The sequence below is a fragment of the Papaver somniferum genome, chromosome 11 (assembly GCF_003573695.1).
Source record: "Papaver somniferum cultivar HN1 chromosome 11, ASM357369v1, whole genome shotgun sequence".
Lineage (NCBI taxonomy): Eukaryota > Viridiplantae > Streptophyta > Magnoliopsida > Ranunculales > Papaveraceae > Papaver > Papaver somniferum.
The window spans coordinates 130,442,047-130,459,757 of record NC_039368.1 but is presented as its reverse complement, the minus strand read 5'-3'; the positions used below and the strand labels follow the sequence as shown (position 1 = coordinate 130,459,757).

The window sequence follows — 17,711 nt, the reverse complement described above, 5'->3', positions numbered from 1 at the left end:
TGGGATTGAGAAGCTATAGCGAGTACTGTTGGTGGGAAACTAGATGATTGCGGTTTATCTTTTGTTTTCATATTGATTTGATTGACTAACAGTGGTTGAACTTTGATTGCACCTGGTTTGTTTATGCTTGAGAATATTCTCTTCTGATATAAGATTCACTCAAACTGGTTCAAGTTTTGACAGGGATCTTTAGACTGTTGTTAGTGCTAAAGATGATCTTGTGATAATTCATTCTTAACAGACTCCATTCTGTGTGTGATTGATCATAAGAGATTCAAGTAGTTGTGTGCAGGTGTTTATTGAATATCTAAGAAGATTTGAAGACATAGAAGAGATAGAATATTTCTGACTTGTTTATATAAATCTTTGGTGTGCACAATACTTGTTTCGGTAAAAGAGGATCTAACTATAATCGATCTATCTTTGTGGTATTTTGATAGAATAGTTGTGTAGATCGGCATCAATACGTTTCCTTGGGATTAAAGGTATTGATTGCAAAATCTTAACGATTACTTTTTGGTGATTGAACATAAGATAGATCTTGGAACCTGGAAAAGGAGTTTATGATAAGATAAACAGAAGAGCCTTTGTCCAACTCATATCACTTGGTTGAAGAGAGTTGATACCAAACAGATTTGTTGTTCCTTTACTGTTTGGAATACGAACCAAAGGAATTGGTCCAAGTACGTGACTTGTTTACAGGTCGGAGGCGTGGGAATACAGACGGAACTAAGTGAACTATAGGTTTAGTTTTTTGGTCTCAACTATACGAAGTTGGTTTATTTTGTATAGCGGCTTAATCCTGAGAGTATTCAATTCTGGACAAGGTCCCGGGGTTTTTCTGCATTTGCGGTTTTCCTCGTTAACAAAATCTTGCTGCATTTACTTTATATTTCCGCATTATAATTGTTTTATTATAATTAAAGTAAATTACACAAACGTTAATTCCTATTTAATTGATAAGCAATCCTATTGTGTTTGGTTAAGTCTGAACCTTTGTATCAAGTAAACATACTTCGTTGTTGTATTGTCTCGATCTCGTATCCATAGACGATCACACGAAGTGTGAACCGATTTGTTGTATTATCTTGACTCAGTCCATAGACAATCACTTTCGGAGAAAGGACTTATAAGAAGGAAAAGTTTTAGCTTGAGGTATATTTGGGTACCTTCGCCTTTTCACAAGGTATTAATATTTCAAGAAATGCACAACTGGTAACACATCTTTTATTTGCTGATGATTGCTTGTTATTCGTTTAAGATGACATCCAAAATGTTAACACCTTATTGGATGTTATAAACAAATTCAGTGAAGTGTCTGGGCAACAAGTGAACTTTTAGGAGTCTGCTGTTTTCTTTTCCAAGCACATTCATTCACGGTACTGCATAATATTGTTGAGAAGATTAAAGATGAAGAAAATGTCTCTTGAATAAAAGTACTTGGGAACTCCACTATTCTTAAATAGAAAGAAAACTAATTCCTTCTCGGGATTAGTAGATAGGATGAGAGTGAGACTCTCTAAGTGGAATGGAAAATTCATGAACCAAGTAGGAATATCTGTAATGGTTAAGAGTGTTCTCAGCACAATGCCATCCCATCATATAAGTGTTTTTAAAGTGCCAGAAGCTACAATCAAAGAAATGGATAAAACACAACGCACGTTTTGGTGGGGAAAAGAGGATGGTAAAGGGTTGTGATCATATCCTAGACAGTTGTTAGTAAAGACAAATCACGAGGTGGTATGGGATTTCGAGACTTGTCTACCTTCAACAAAGCTCTTCTGGCCAGAACAAATTAGAGATTATGTAATGAAAAATAACCAACTTTGGTCAACTGCAATGAAAAAGTGTTATTTCCCTAATGTTAATGCAATGCATGTAAAGAGACAGAATTCTTCTTGGGCCTCACAGAGTGTTTACAATATAATGGCTTTCATTAAACAATTCATCTTTTGGTGTATTGGTTAATGAAAGTAAACTATATCTGGGAGGATATTTGGTTACCAGGCAAGAGCATACCACCTATCTCTACAGTGTCATTAGAAGAGGCAGCAAACTACAAACATGTGTCAGACTTAATCGATCAAGATACAAAAACATGGAGGGTACAATTGGTTCAACATCTCTACAGTCAAGAAAATGTAGCTTTAATTCTCAACATACGTATCCCATGGAATTGTGAGGAAAGATTCATCTGGACACTAACAAGAAATGGACAGTTCTCAGTTAAATCAGCATATCGTAAGCTCTTGGAAATTAAACAGAATGGTGCTATTACTTATAATGCAGAACATGCAAAATTCTGCAAGAAGTTGTGGAATATTGATACGTTGCCTAAAGTGAAGCACTTTTTGTGGAAATGCCTTACATATTTCCTTCAAGTGAACGAATGGACAGAGTAATGAACTATACATGTGGATACTACAATATATGAAATCAAGGAACAAAAATAACATATCATATCCTCATGGAATGCAGCTTCTCAAGAGTCGTATGGCTTACAGTTCCAAGTGCTCTTCATAGCATACAAAATAATGGAAGTAATGTTGCAACTTGGATCAGAAGCTGGTTTACAGATGGAATGAATGACCTAGTGGAAGATTGTATAGTTAAAATGGCTATCACTTCATGCGAAATCTGGAAAGCTCGTTGTGACCACACCTTCCAGAATATAAGGCCCAATCCAGTTGGAGTTGTCAAATGCACACAAGTGTTAAACATGGGGACATGAAAAGCTATAAGGTTGAGACACAAGAGCACAACAAACACCCAACAGAGCAGACGACTTATATCTTATTGGAATTTTCCTACTGCCCTATATCTCTCAATTTGTTGTGATGCTTCATATAGAAAACAACACACTACACCATTTTAAGGTATTAGCAACATACAATAGATGTTGCTAAACAGGGTCGCAACAGGCTTTCGCTGTTGCTAATGACGGTGTCGCAATTTTTAGCAACGGCATAAGCTTTGTTGCGAATCCCGGTCAGCAATGGCAATTCACAACGGAACTTGCCGTTGCTACATTTTCTATTAGAAACAACAGTCTGTTGTTGCTATTCTGTTGCTAATTATAGGAATACCCTTACCCCGAACTAGATAATGTTGGTTCTGGTTCTAATTTATTGGCTCTAGTTCTAATTCAGCAACAGAGCACTGAGGTTGCTAATTTTTTGCAACCACAAAAAAAAGGTCAAGTCTATGTTTATTGACCTAGTCAAAATTCATTTCCCCCCTGCAATTACCCAGTTCCCCATATTTCAACATCCACACAGATATACCAACTACAATGGCAAAACAAAAGTGATACAAATGTATTTGAGAATCACCACTGGTAATATTATCATAAAAGAAAGGATTATTCAATTGAATGTACACAAGTAAACTTATGTATGTTGTGACTGACATACAATATTCGATCTATATTGATGTTTTTAAAATGGATGGGTAACCTAGTTTGTGTCAACTGACAGAGGCATTGAAAAACAGGGAAATAAAGACTAAATATCACCAGAAGTATCACCAGGCTCCGCTTGCTTAACCAATCTCCTCAGCAAAGAGTCAACTGCTTCTAAAATATCACCAGAGTACTGCTTTTTGACTTAAGCCCAAATACCTGCATAATAACCAACTTGATATTTCAGTACTGATGTCACAAACAAAAGACTAAACCACAAGTCAAAACCATGTAAAGCAAATATCAACAAACTCTGTTATAAGTGAACTAAATGGAGATGTATGAGAATAAAAGAACAATAATACAGTCTCTATTGTGCCAGACGCATTAGCGGACAAATAATGGACAGTAATGTCTAAATTTTCAATTCGATGTAGCAGACCGAAATAATGAAACATAAAGTTATTGTTATAGATGCTATCAATCATTCCTTGACCAGGCTCCCCAAACCCAAACCCACACACACATACCCTTACCCTAACACACGCATTGTTCAAGGCCTAAATCTATTTTATTTACAAGAATACACTAAATGCCTTTACCTTATTCACCTTTGCCAGGAACGCTGTTAGGAGTGCAATCTGCTGATGGGGATCCTACAAGAACATATTCATATAGAGTTAGCAAATGCCCTTGTTTTCTACTTGCATAGATATACTGGACCAGAGAGCACGAACATTAGTAAGAATTCAAATGCCTTAAGATTTAAGAGATCATGAATTTATAAGGCCACCAACCCTTTCAGCTCATACATAAGACTTTATCAAAACATTCAAGTGCATCCAAGGAAATCACTAGGCTAGCTATGAGGACAAATTGGTCAGATGGAGATGATCCACGGTTGACATGTTACTGATGATGAACTTTGTCAACATCCGCAATAAAACTTCAATTTTCCAGCGTTTTCTTTCACCAAAAGCGCGGAGATGTGATTCCATAGAATTTTCTATCCCTGAGAGAGGAAAAAAAAATCCTTTCAGTATTAAACAATACTTATCATAAAGTTCTATGATGGTAAGGTTATCATACAAAAAGTTTACCTCTATGTGCATTTTTAGTAAAGTGATCTCACTCTGCAGTCATTTAGTTCCTGTCTTTGAAGCTCCAATGACTGCTTCAAATCCTGTACCTGAAAGAAGACCATAATTACATTATTTATAGTGACTGGAATTTTAGCTGCTTCGAAAAATACAGTACCAAGTGAGACTACCTGAATCTCTCGGTCCTTAAGATCTTTTTGAAGAGCTTCCAATAAATTTTGTTAGTGCCATAATTTGACCGTCAGCTAAATCTTTGTTTTTCATCAAAGAATCCATCTAAAGATTCAGATTTTCCTTTGCTTTTAGTAATGTGTCATTTTCTCTAAGAATTGAGATCTTCTCCTGCAATATAGGAGGTGAAATAACTATATGCAGAGTCGAGCAATCAGCATGTTAAAATAGGCATAATCAGGTTATAAAATCAAGCAACAACTTAACTATTTAGGCGGATGACTGCGACTGCTAACATCATGTTTCTGACATACTAACCTTGCACTCTATGATGAATGTATTCAGATTTGTATCTGAAAATTATCCATGTACCAGTTTGATTAACAACATCTTGCTTGATTTAACAATTCTAAGCAAATATGGTCGGAACAAGAACTACACCTTGCACTCATAGATGCAAGCTCACCAAAAAGTTTATCCTTGTCAATTAACAATTTGTCGAATCATCATTTAAGATCACACCTCAACAGCCTCAGCGATGGACGATAAATACTGATAATAATAGTGCCGCAAAGCATAAGGTACACAAGCAGGTGTCTTCTGCGAAATATCAAGGTTTTGGTCTGTAACCTGCAAGAGGGGTAATAAGTCATTAAGTATATATTCTTACAATAAAAATAAAAACAAAACCACAATTCAAATAAAAATGGCAGAAACAACCAAGAAATAATGGAAAACTATATCACTCAACCTAAGTGCACTAATGATGCTCCATCGCGATGCAAATACACTATTTTGGAATCCTATGCAAGCAGCAACGATGAGGAGACATGGTAAAATAAGTTTGTGTATGCAAATGGAGATAAGCTTCACATAAAGTGAACAAATAAGAAGAGTAAGCTTTTTGTGTTCGCCTTGTAAGGCGCCCAACACCGTTGCTGCTTGCACAGGATTGATAATATCAACAAAACACAGGACAAGTGGATCTCCTCCAGACTGCAACAAACAAAACTAGCTTGAGACCACAAATAGGAAGATAAAAAACTTAACTATGTGCAATGATAACGAATTAACTTACATGACGAGACTCCTTGCTCATAGGTGTTACTTCTTTAAAACCTACAAAAGGAGCAAGATAACTACAAACCCAAGTGAAGGTCCATCAACTGAAGATGATATATGAAAAAAAGCGTTCGGAGGAGGAAAAGTTCTCAATAAACAAAAAAAGACATGAAGATAGAGTCTGCTGATAAAAAGGATACGAGAGAATTCACGTTTTGTACAATTTGCAGGCAACCATTCGACAAATAAAGTGTTAGATGCATCTGGATGAACAACATATTTTGCATGAAGACGTTTCTTGCAATTTTTCAAATTCATTGAACTTGGCAATAGCAACTACGCTAACCCTGTAATAGATCCAAAACAACATATACTACGCTTGGTAAGAAGACGACTTTCATCGATGAATGGTAGTTTAGGGATACCCTACAAAAAGAGAATCTCGAGTAATTGGTATAAATGAGATTTTCAACTCTCCCATAAAACAGATATCAAGAACCAAAATATCCAACACTCTACACAAGAAATTTAAGAATCTAACCTGCCATGTAAACCTCTTGCCAATCTTAACGAATTTAACACTACGTATTTTCGAGACCATAGAACATACCAGTCGGATAAAAATCAATAATCGGTGAAGTTGGGTCGCTCATCAATTTCCTATAATGCTCAGGTAGCGCAAGGGAACTGCACAAACACTGAGACATCAAAAAAACTATAATCTAAGAATATCTCGAGCAAAGGAAGAAGACACTGATACAACCTTGCAGCTGGAAAGACACCCATCAGCTGATTGAATGGTTTGAATGATGAACCTAATTCAAAGCCTATCTGCAGCTGGCCAAGATCCTTGATATCAGAGGCAAATCTAAACGACGGAGCTTGCTAAATGGAATTCAAAATCATGCAACTCAGTAATCCAGCATAAGATACCATACCAAATATCCAAAAAAACACTCTTATGTAATGAAATGTAATTTCAGTTACTCCTCAATTACGCAAGTAACGATCATAATCTGAGCCAATGGCTTCGGTATCCTCACGATTCGACCATATCTTTCATCCTCACGGGGACAATAACAGGGCAATTCATTACCAGGTGAATTATCTACCATTCATCACAACACAAAAATTAAAAAACTGGACCAGTTCATCAATCCATACACAAATCTCCATGAACAATGTTATAAAAGCTTAAAATACACAGAAAAATTAACCCCCAGTGTACAAAAACACTAAGTATCAGGGCAAGTATGAGCTCCAATAAGCTACAAACTGAATCATGCAAAAATCAGAATAAATGCTAACTAATTCTATTTTTGACATAACTAATCCCACAAAATTACATTAGACAGTAGACTGAAAAAACCCTAATTACAGATAGTATTTTTTTTAGACAAAGATGAGGAAATAGAACAAAAACAGAAACAGAAACCAAAATCTAACTTATCATGATTTCTTAGTTATTTACTCAAATTGAAAACAAACCCTAAATCTCACAAACCTTAAATCGAAAAAGTTGGACCCAAATCAAAAAACTAGAACAAAAACATGACACTATTACCTGATTATCAGATCGATGCTTCCAAATGTCACAGATGACCTAAAAGCTCAGATCAATGCTTCCAACTGCAATATAAATTCAAAATGAAATCCATTAGCAAACATAAACCTAAACCCAACATATACACAGAACAAAACGATTATTACCTGTTTAGCGAACTAGGGTTGTTGTGGTTCAATCGATTTTGTGATAGGGTATGTGAAGCTGATTTTGATAACTTTATGCTCTTGATTAAGAAGAAGTCAATTGAAGAAGAGACCAGGTTTTCTTTTGAATCTAAGATGGGGTTTTGAGAAGTTCAGAGCTTCAACTCGAAGAAGAAAGAGAATGAAAAAAAAATATGGGTCAGAAATCTCTGAAGGATAGAAAGATAAGGCGGATAATGCTGAAGGGTGGAAAAAAAAAGAAGAGTGCTTGACCAAACTTTGACTTGGGTGTAAACATAGGTCAAAGTGTTCCCACCACACACGTGCTTCGCATGCATGAACAAATGGCAGTTTCTCGCGATAGCGAAGTTAGCAACAACACCCCGCCGTTGCGAAATATTAGCAACGGAAATTAGCAACGAAAATTCGCAACGGCATTAGTGTTGTTGTTTATCTGGGTTGCTAAAATCTTAAAATAGTGTAGTGACATAACATTCATAATACATGGATTGGACTAATAGTGCGCAATTTTGCAAGTTCATTTGAATACGGGAGATGCACCTATGCAAATGAATATGTGAGTGCAGAACATGCTGAGTGCGGAGGTCTGTTGCAAGCTATGAAGTGGGCATATAAGGCAGAGATACAACAGGCGTGTGTCGAACTCGATGCACAAACAATAGTGGAAGCAGTCAATAGAGATCACCACAAAGTTGCGTGGGAGAACCAAGCACTCATTCTAGATATAATATTTATGTTTATCAGAAATCCATTATGCAACTGCAAGTTTATTAGCAAATATTGTAATAAGCTAGCCGACAAAATGGCTAGGCACGCGAGATTTTTTAAAACTTCGAACTCATGGATAACAAATCCTCCCAACTTCATTGCCACAACACTGGAGGAGGATAGAATCTTTGTAATTCATCCCGTCTAGTAATCAAATTTTGGTATCAAAAGGAAAATGAAGGGATTTAGAAATGGGCGAGGATTGGATCCTCGCCAAGAAAAAGAGAAAACTCCCTTATTTTTTTCACTTTTATAATAAACAGAATGAAATGGACTCACTTTATATATTTACAAATATTAAAATTTATAACAAAGATATTTAAAAATAGGATAACTTTTTAAAAAGGAATATTATATATTTTGGGCGAGGTGAAAATCCTCGCCCATTCCTATTTTCCCTCCCTCACCACTAGACTAAGATCTCCCTCCTACCTGACGTGGTGTGAATGTACAAGTACCCCCTTCCATCCTCCACTAGACTCGGCCTAAGAGGCAACATTATATGCCAAACAGACTATTTCATAAAAAAAAAAGGTAATTACATCCATGCAAATAAAATCATGGGACTAAGTCAGTGATTTCCATATTTTTGTGTCAATTGAGTCACTACTGAAGAAAAAAAGAAAATGAGTGTATTAGACTCAGATGAGTCGGGTGATTTCAGTTAGACTTAGACGAGTCATATCTTAAAAAAAAAAAAAAAAAAAAAACGAGATCTTAATCTTAGTGTACAATATTTATTTATTTTCTTCTGAATACCATGGAAAGAGTAGCATTAATATTCCATAAATGTCCAATTATTTCTGAATAATAACTTCTATGAACTTTGTTGAAGATTACTACATACTGTTAGTTCCATAATTTGATCCTGCACTTGCTATGGTACAATCACATTTAGAAATAGAGATATGGCGCAACTGGTACAAGTGCTCTAAAGTGTTGCTACATAATACTACTTCTGTTTCAGAAGAAGCGATATTTTTGTTTTTTCTCTTTAGTCGAAAAATTAAAAAGTGAAAGTATTATTTTTCCAGAAACCGAATGAGTATAAGAGAAAACATGAAAATAAATGCTCCAAATTAGTGATGTCAACAAGGTGTAATAATGTTATGTCCGTCCGTTTGTTCCTCATAGTATATGAACTAACTCGTGGATGTTAGGGTTATATTTACTTTACTCACTCTCATTCCTCTCTTCTCTCTTTCTCCGTTCCAGCCGTCGTCTCATAAAACTCAGATTTGATCATGGCTCATGATGTGATGATCATCAATAGCACCAACCACAAACTCAGCATGATGATATCTTCTCTCAACTGTTATTAGTACTTTGTGTATCCTACTCCTCGGAGCGTCAAATCCTGAGATTTAGTTTGATCTAATTTCATCAGGGTTATAGGTTTTATAACAACCATATCCCTGGAGCTTTGATCTAATTTTATGAAAAAGGAGTTTGAGTGGCACCTGAGGCCTCTTTCATTGATGGAAAAGGTATGCTCTTATCTTGATACAGAATGATTCTTCCTGTTTTTCTTTGCATCCTGTGGTTATATGTTCCATTTTAGGTAGAGTAACATGTATTTATACTGGTTTTTCATCAGGGTTACTAGTCCTATAACAACCATATATATATCGTTGGACCTTTGCAAGCTTCAAGTCGCGAGGGTTGATTAATTTTATAATTAGTTCTTTAGGGGAATGATGATGGTTATTTTCAATGATGTTGTAGTAAAAGGTTCGTTGAGACTTGTGAAGGAAGATTTTTTTGGACTTAATTTTTATAAATAAAAATAACAAACTCAATTAAAAAGTGTTGTAAAAATTATGGAGAGAACGGGGCTAGGATTCCACCATTGGTCGATATTAGTGATTTAATAAAACAATAATTATGCAACTCAACATTCAAATTGATTCTAATGGTATTGCCTAGACATGTAGATTTTATAAAGAATAGATGTTAATCCAAGCATAGAATATCAAAACCCTAAAGCAAGCATATTCTATCAAGAGAAAATACACCTAACTAATTAAAATCATATAATCAAGTTTTAATTCAAAGCAAAAATCATAATAGAGTTGTTATAATTAATTAAAAATAGAAATGTATCACTTTTACCCAAACAACGGCTTCCTCTATAGCCCCAAGGATTGGGGTCTAGCTCCGCATATTGGAAACACACTCAGAATAATTTTCCATTGCTCAAAAGTGTTTACAAGTGATGAAACGGGAGAAAATAATCATTAAACCGGGTTTTCTCTAAATGATCCCCAAATTCTCCATCCCCCACTGATACCCAAGACACTCTTATTTATACTGTGAAGCCAATCTTAGGTCGACAATCATCTCAATTACTCCAAAAGATCTTTGCAGTTAATGAAAGTATTTCACGGGAATATTTCCTCTCCATTTTCACACGTCTTCTGAGTTGTATGGTATATCCAAATCTTCTCATTTAATTGAGCCAAATAATGAAGAGAATCTTCAATTAATTCCGTGAATAATTCCTTCTCTGTTTTCGAAAATATCCAAAAGTATACGATTTCCTTCCATTCAAGACAAGTACAAAATCTTGATGTCATGGTAAGAAGATAATCATGTCTTAAAGACACAAATATCCCCATAATATCATGACCAGAATCTCACACAGTTGAGATTTCTTTTCCCGCCAAATATCTTTCCCGTGAAGAAGAAGATGGGTGCCCCCTATCCGGTCCTGGGATGCGAATAGAAGCTGCCATGAGGGGTGTCTCTGATTAGATGCTTGGGTGCAAATATCCTTTGGGTACCCCTTATCATTTGGGCGCCCCTTATCCAAAAGTGAGAGTCCGAATAACATGTTCCTTCCGGTGCTTTAGACGACTTTTCGAGCCGATTTTTCCAAGAATGTTTATTTCCAAAAATACCTAAAAACACATAAAATACAATAATAAGTACAAAAATCGAGTACCAGCAATACATGAAATTAAGTACAACGTAGATACAAAAATGTGTCTATCAAATGACGGCAATTTAAGACATAATGCAACTCATATGGAGGCTCTTGGCTACCGTCTGATAGATTACCAAACTGAATTGATCATTTAGTTTTGAAGAACATGACGGATGGACCTTATTTGACGATCTCACCAGGCTAAATAACCTCATTTTAACATTGTTTGTCAGAACTAAGCTTCCTTATTCACAGTATTTCTCAGTTCAGTGGTCTGACGATTTTATTACATTTATAATTGTCATAATGTCATTAGGTTGTGAAACTTGGATATGAATTCTTTGCTGATCGACATCTTGTTACCATATTTTCTGCTCCAAATTATTGTGGCTAGTGTTGTGATGAGTGTGGATGCAGATTTGACTTGTGGATTCCAGATTCCTCAACCTTCTGATAAGAGAATGAAAATTGGGTTCCATATGAAGAAATCAAAACCTGCAATACCATGGATGAGGGTAATCTTGAATTCATATCAGTCTGTAGATAACAAAAATTATTCAAGAGATGATTTTTGCTTATTAAAACACATCATATCTTAATTTTAGTTATAAGTCGGTGTAGACTTAAATTGAAAACGATGAATGGTTCCCCCTAAAGATTTAGGTTTTGATATTATTTAAAGATAAAAATATTTTGCTTGTTTAAACCAAGGGTTAATGATAATACAAAAACTATTGTTATAGATTTATTAGCGTATTTTTAGTCTCTTTGATGTTAAGTATACTCATAAAATTAGTAAACTTGAACAAATTGATCAATTATAAATGTAAGTAACCAATTGGACGTCTCTCTCATTACAAATCAATGTATATCGGTATTCATATGTTTCTTGGTAACTTAAGTTGTTGTTTCTTTGTAAACTATGCCCTTACTATATAAATATACTTTTACGCCACTGTTTGCATCCAAATGAATGCAAACGTCGTTTTTCTTTAATTTATTATTGTCTTTTAATTTCTTAAATATTAAGTATATTATGTATTATTTGCATATCAATACTAACTTAATAAAAAAAACTTTATCTCATATATTAAAAACATAATTTTTTTTTGAATTATGTCGAATTCATAAAAATATATGTCTCTATACAATTCACGGTAATCATGCACTCATGGAACAAGTGAATCTCCAAAGTGTACCTGCATTCCGTGATAGATGTTGTCTTCCCTGTCCCATTTTCATCCAACATAAGAGAAGCAGTGAATTCTCCCTCCATGTACATGATATGAAGCTTGGAATTTCCTGGAGTTTACTCAATGCTGCCTACATTGCCAATTAAAGGTATCGTCATCAACCAATCACAACGTCGGGATCAATATCAAAGAGTATAACATTCTCTGCAGGCTTTATGGCCTTGGAGAAAGAAAATGTGATGTCATCTAATATCAGCATTTACTATAAGAATAAGGAAGCTGCAGCTGCACCTGATTTCCTTCACTTATCTCACCCACTGAAAATCAAATTCCTATAAAAGGAAGTAATTAACTAGAGTTAAAATTTAACAAAAACCCAACAAAGACATAAGAGAAAAAAAATCAGAAAAACATAAACATTCAAATAATATCTTAACACATGAACAACCCTAATTGAATTGGGGGAAAACACAAACAGAACATGTTAGTACTTTGTGTGAGTATGTGTGAAAAATAAATGAAATATTTCTCCTAACATATATTTGAGAAACCATTTTGTTAAGTTTCCTAACTCCAATTGTTATAAGAACCCATATCTCTAAAAAAAAAAGACAATAAGTAACATCTGTGGAAGAAATCTACATTTGAACCGGAAGCGAACGAAGCGGCTTTTTCTGTTGTGGATAGTGAGGGTAGGCATGTTGTTCATAGAAATGATCTAGTGTAACTCTAGCACAATATGATTGAAGATGATGCTGACTGGGTGGTTTGTACGTGTAGTTGACTCAGATGTATCTAACTATTTCGATACATATCTTTCCGTGAGCATCTCTCCAAAAGTCGCTTTTCGTGGTTTGAAAATACTCTATCGATAAATTGTTTAATGTGAGTGCCTCCTCCAGTTTGCAAAAAGTGTTAATTAGCTACTTGGAGATGAAAATCATCTTAGTTTTGTGGCATGAGGTCCCGTTCTTTAAAATGATTGGTGGGTGGGGGGTTTCTAAGATTTCCGCTAGTGAGCTACTTTATCGATTTAAACGGCGATGCAAATCAGGATTTGAGAATCAAGGTGTGACTGGTGCTTATTTCCTAAATAGCCATCGATACTTAGAAATTGATAGTCCAAGGATGAGTAACCTTGTTGTCTTGGTTACATTTGGTATCCATATTAATACCTATCATATTTTGTTTCTAAGCCAAGAAAGAACAGTGGTCTGCAGGACTGCATGACAAACTGTTGAGAAGATGAGGTGTGGCACCTTCAAGTATGTAAACTTGAAAGAAAAGCAGATATTAAATATGTTTATGAGATGCTAAACGATGAGGTAATAAACAAAATTTATTGTATGAGATTTTTATCCTATATATGTTGTGTATATGCTTGGTTAAAACAGATAACAATAATGATTTTTTTTTCTGAGCAGGGAAATTCAGCTGTAGCCCTCAAATATGCACACATTGCTATCTGTTCTGTTATTTTGCAACCTAGGCATATCGGATAGTTGAAGCTGGTAAGTTTTGCATTACCAAAGGAATATTTTTTAGTTAAATAACAAAGATAAAATAATGCTCCTAATGATGTGCGATTAGATCTTAATTATCGCTTGAACATAATGGAAAGATTGTATTGGACCTTGAGGAAGAGCTGTGTTTGGCTCTTCAATTTCCTAATAGATTTGTTGAGGCATGTACAAATTTGAACCCAAGATTTCTGTGCAAGTACCTATGCAGTATGCCAGAATGTTTCTCAGCATGTAACTATGACTGTCAGATTATCGGTTCGGGGAAGGAAGATAACAGGTTGTTGCCGTGCGAGGCGACCCGAGTCGTGATGGAAAAGTGCCCCGAGTTGCTTGTTATTCAAACCCTTCCAAACTTTATGGATCATCATGAACAATAGTGGTTGTACAGTTCTATTAGGAGATACGTAGTATGCATAAGATGTTATGCAATATGCATAAGATGTTATGCAGTGTATTAGGAGATACGTAATATGCATAAGTTGTTATGCAGTATGCATAAGATGTTATAAATTAAGTCGGTAGGTCTAGGGTTTGTGTCTTGGAACCCAAGTTTGGTCTTGTATAAATTAAGAGGTGATGAATGAATGAAGAACAGAACTTTACCGAAACTTAACATGGCATCAAGAGCCGGTTAAGAACCCTAAAAAAAAAACAATGGATGGTGAAACAGATTCATCCAAAGGGAAGAATATAGAGTGTGATATGCAGAAGAAGAATCCAGTCTACCATCTAGGATCGAGTGATGGTCCAGGTATCATCATCATGCCGATTGTTCTAAAGGGGACTAACTATGATGAATGGGCTAGATCCATAATAAGATCATTGATAGCTAAAAGAAAGTTTGGTTTTGTTGATGGAACTATCACAAAACCTGAAGATAGTGATCAGTTGGAAGAGTGGATTGCTGTCCAGTCAATGCTTGTTTCATGGATTAGCAACACGTTAGATTCATCAATCAGATCGAGCTTGGGAGATTATGATAACGCAAACTTGATGTAGACACAGTTGAAGAGACGATACTGTGTTGTAAGCGGAACGAGAATCTGTCAGCTAAAAGCTTCGTTAGCTGAGTGCAAACAAAAGAAAGCAGAAGGTGTAGCAGATTACTTTGGGAGATTGAACAAGATATGGGATGAGATGGTAACATACATCAAGGTACCTCAGTGCAAGTGTGGAAAGTGCACTTGTGATATCGCGTCACAAGTAAGTATGTTGAGAGAAGAAGACTTGCTGCATTATTTTTTGATTGGATTAGACTCTATGTATAGTTCCGTGCGTGAACAACTATTGGCTAGAGACCTGTTGCCATCAACAGATGTAGCATACCAGACAATGGTGAATTCGGAGCGTCTGCGTATAGGAGAAGTAGCTATGTCTACGGAGGTACATGACAATGTGATGGCATTCAGAGTACAATCTGATCAACGTCAACTCAACAATACGTATGATCCTAACAAGCATTGCAAGTACTGTAGTAGATATGGACACTCAGAGGATGGGTGTTTTCAACGTATTGGATACCCATAATGGTGGGGAGGCAGACCTAGAGGCGGAAGAGGATCTGGTCGAGGAGGAAGAACCAATGGTAGAGGGCGTGGTGGCACTAACTTTGCTGGTGGCAGAGGAGGCCGCGGACAAGGTGCAGGCAACCAGGTTCGAGCACACAACCTTAACATATCAGACACAAGGCAGTCAGGTGGAGCGTCCTCATCAGAAGCTTCAGGTTTGACTGGAGTCACAACAACTCAGCTTCAACAGGTGCTTGAGTTTTTAAACTCAAGAAAATCTACGCCTCAACTTCAAGGTAAGAAGAACGAAACTGTTTGGATTGTAGACACGGGATCTACAAATCATGTCACATATAAAAGGGATGACATGATAGAGATAAAATATATTAAGGCATGCACTATTGGACTTCCATATGGGAAGTATGCACTTTCTGAGAAGATAGGAACTGTTATCCTTCCTGGGGGTTTGAGACTATAGAATGTGCTTTATGTGCCTCAGATAACTTGTAACTTAATTTCGGTTACACAACTTATTGATGAGAAAAGATGTATTATCCAATGTACTAACAGTTTATGTCTTATACAGGACCGGTTGACGAGGAGGATGATTGGAGTGGCTGAGAGACAAGGTGGACTATATATTTTCTGTGGTGTGCCTCAAGTTGAAGTTATGACTGTTAGTGGAGATACGTATGAGCTATGGCATTGGTGTGTGGGACATCCTTCAGAAAAAGTTTTGCAGAAGTTACAAGGAGTAAGTAGGTTAATAAAGAAGAATAATGATGCTTGTGATATTTGTCCACGAGCAAAATATCATAGGAGTAGTTTTGCTAGTAGTATCAGTAGATCCAGTTGTAATTTTGAGTTGGTTCATATAGATTTATGGGGTCCGTAAAAGACTCAGTCATCGTGTGGAGCACATTATTTTTTGACAATAGTAGATGATTTTTCAAGAGGTGTGTGGATTTATTTGCTTCGAAACAAAACTGAAGTTGAACAGACATTTCTTAACTTTATTTCTCTTGTGAAGCGTCAGTTTAATAAAGATATCAAAATTGTTAGAAGTGATAATGGAACCGAGTTCAATGCATTGCGTGGATACTTTAGAACTAATGGGATAGTGTTTGAGACATCCTGTGTAGGTACACCACAACAGAATGGAAGAGTTGAGAGAAAAATCAACATATCATGAATGTAGCAAGGGCTTTGAGATTTCAAGCCAATTTTCCAATAAGGTTTTGGGGGGAATGCGCATTGACGGCTGCGTATTTAATCAATCGTACGCCTACACCTATTTTAGGTCAAAAACTCCATATGAACTTTTGTTTGGAAAACAGCCTCCATATCATCAGTTGAAGGTATTTGGATGCCTGTGCTATGTGCATGATCAAAGTAGTAAAGGGGATAAGTTTGCGAGTAGAGGAAGAAGGTGTGTCTTCCTTGGTTATCCGTTTGGTAAAAAGGCATGGCAAGTATATGATTTAGACACGAAACAATTTCGGGTGTCAAGAGATGTCAAGTTTTTTGAACATCAATTTCCGTTTAAGACTGATGGTGATCAGTAAGAGGAGATGAGATGATGCAGTCGAGATTTAACGCTTCATCTGCGACTGATGCAAGGTGTATCGGCTGAGAGGGTTCAGTCCAGTCCTGATGAGTACTGGAGTGAGGATGAAAACAGAGAGAAGCAGTATTAGCTCCTCAAGGTGGAGTTTCAACTGAGACAGAGAGCTGGGCTTCAGCCGAGACCGAGGATGCTGGTGTTTCTACTGAGACTGAGGTGCTGGTGTTTCAGCTGAGTCGAGGTATGGGTAGAGAATACAATGATGTTCCGAAACAACATGAAGAAATATGCTTCTCGCAATGAGGGTGACATGGGTAAAGGGAAGCGTCAGAAGATCCCTTCTAGCAGACTAAAAGGATTTGTGACGCACACCATTCGAGAAAATAGTCTACCTCATCCTCATTCTACACAATCATCATCCTCAGGTACGCCTTATCCTTTGACATATTATGTTAGTTGTGATAAATTTTCTGTGCATAAGAAATATCTTGCAGCTATAACAGCTGGGTCTGAACCGCGAACTTTAAAGAAGCCATGAAGCATCCAGGGTGGAGGAAAGCCATGGAAGCAGAAATCCGAGCTTTGGAAGAACAAGGTACCTGGGAATTGCAAGAATTACCGGGCAAGAGAGCACTGGGAGTAAATGGATTTACACGGAGAAGTATGATGAAAATGGGAAGTTGGTACGATTAAAAGCACGATTGGTGATCTTTGGAATCATCAGGTTGAAGGGTTGGATTACAAAGAGACATTTGCACCAGTTGC

The 17,711-nt window shown here is 36.3% G+C and overlaps 1 long non-coding RNA gene across 10 annotated transcripts; it reads right to left on the bottom strand.

Moving 5' to 3' along the window:
- Positions 1–3,324: 3,324 nt before the first annotated feature.
- LOC113321591 lies at positions 3,325–7,611 on the bottom strand. 10 transcript variants are annotated; one of them, XR_003346786.1, is made up of 13 exons: positions 7,444–7,611; positions 7,298–7,362; positions 6,672–6,841; positions 6,497–6,570; positions 5,750–6,420; positions 5,423–5,667; positions 5,113–5,301; positions 4,990–5,024; positions 4,671–4,842; positions 4,501–4,589; positions 4,198–4,412; positions 4,003–4,056; positions 3,325–3,619 (listed from the first exon to the last, which is right to left on the bottom strand). It is a non-coding gene; the product is annotated as an uncharacterized LOC113321591 (long non-coding RNA). The 10 variants fall into 10 exon arrangements; XR_003346785.1 differs by having other exon boundaries at positions 4,990–5,301; XR_003346784.1 differs by having other exon boundaries at positions 4,671–5,024.
- Positions 7,612–17,711: the final 10,100 nt, after the last annotated feature.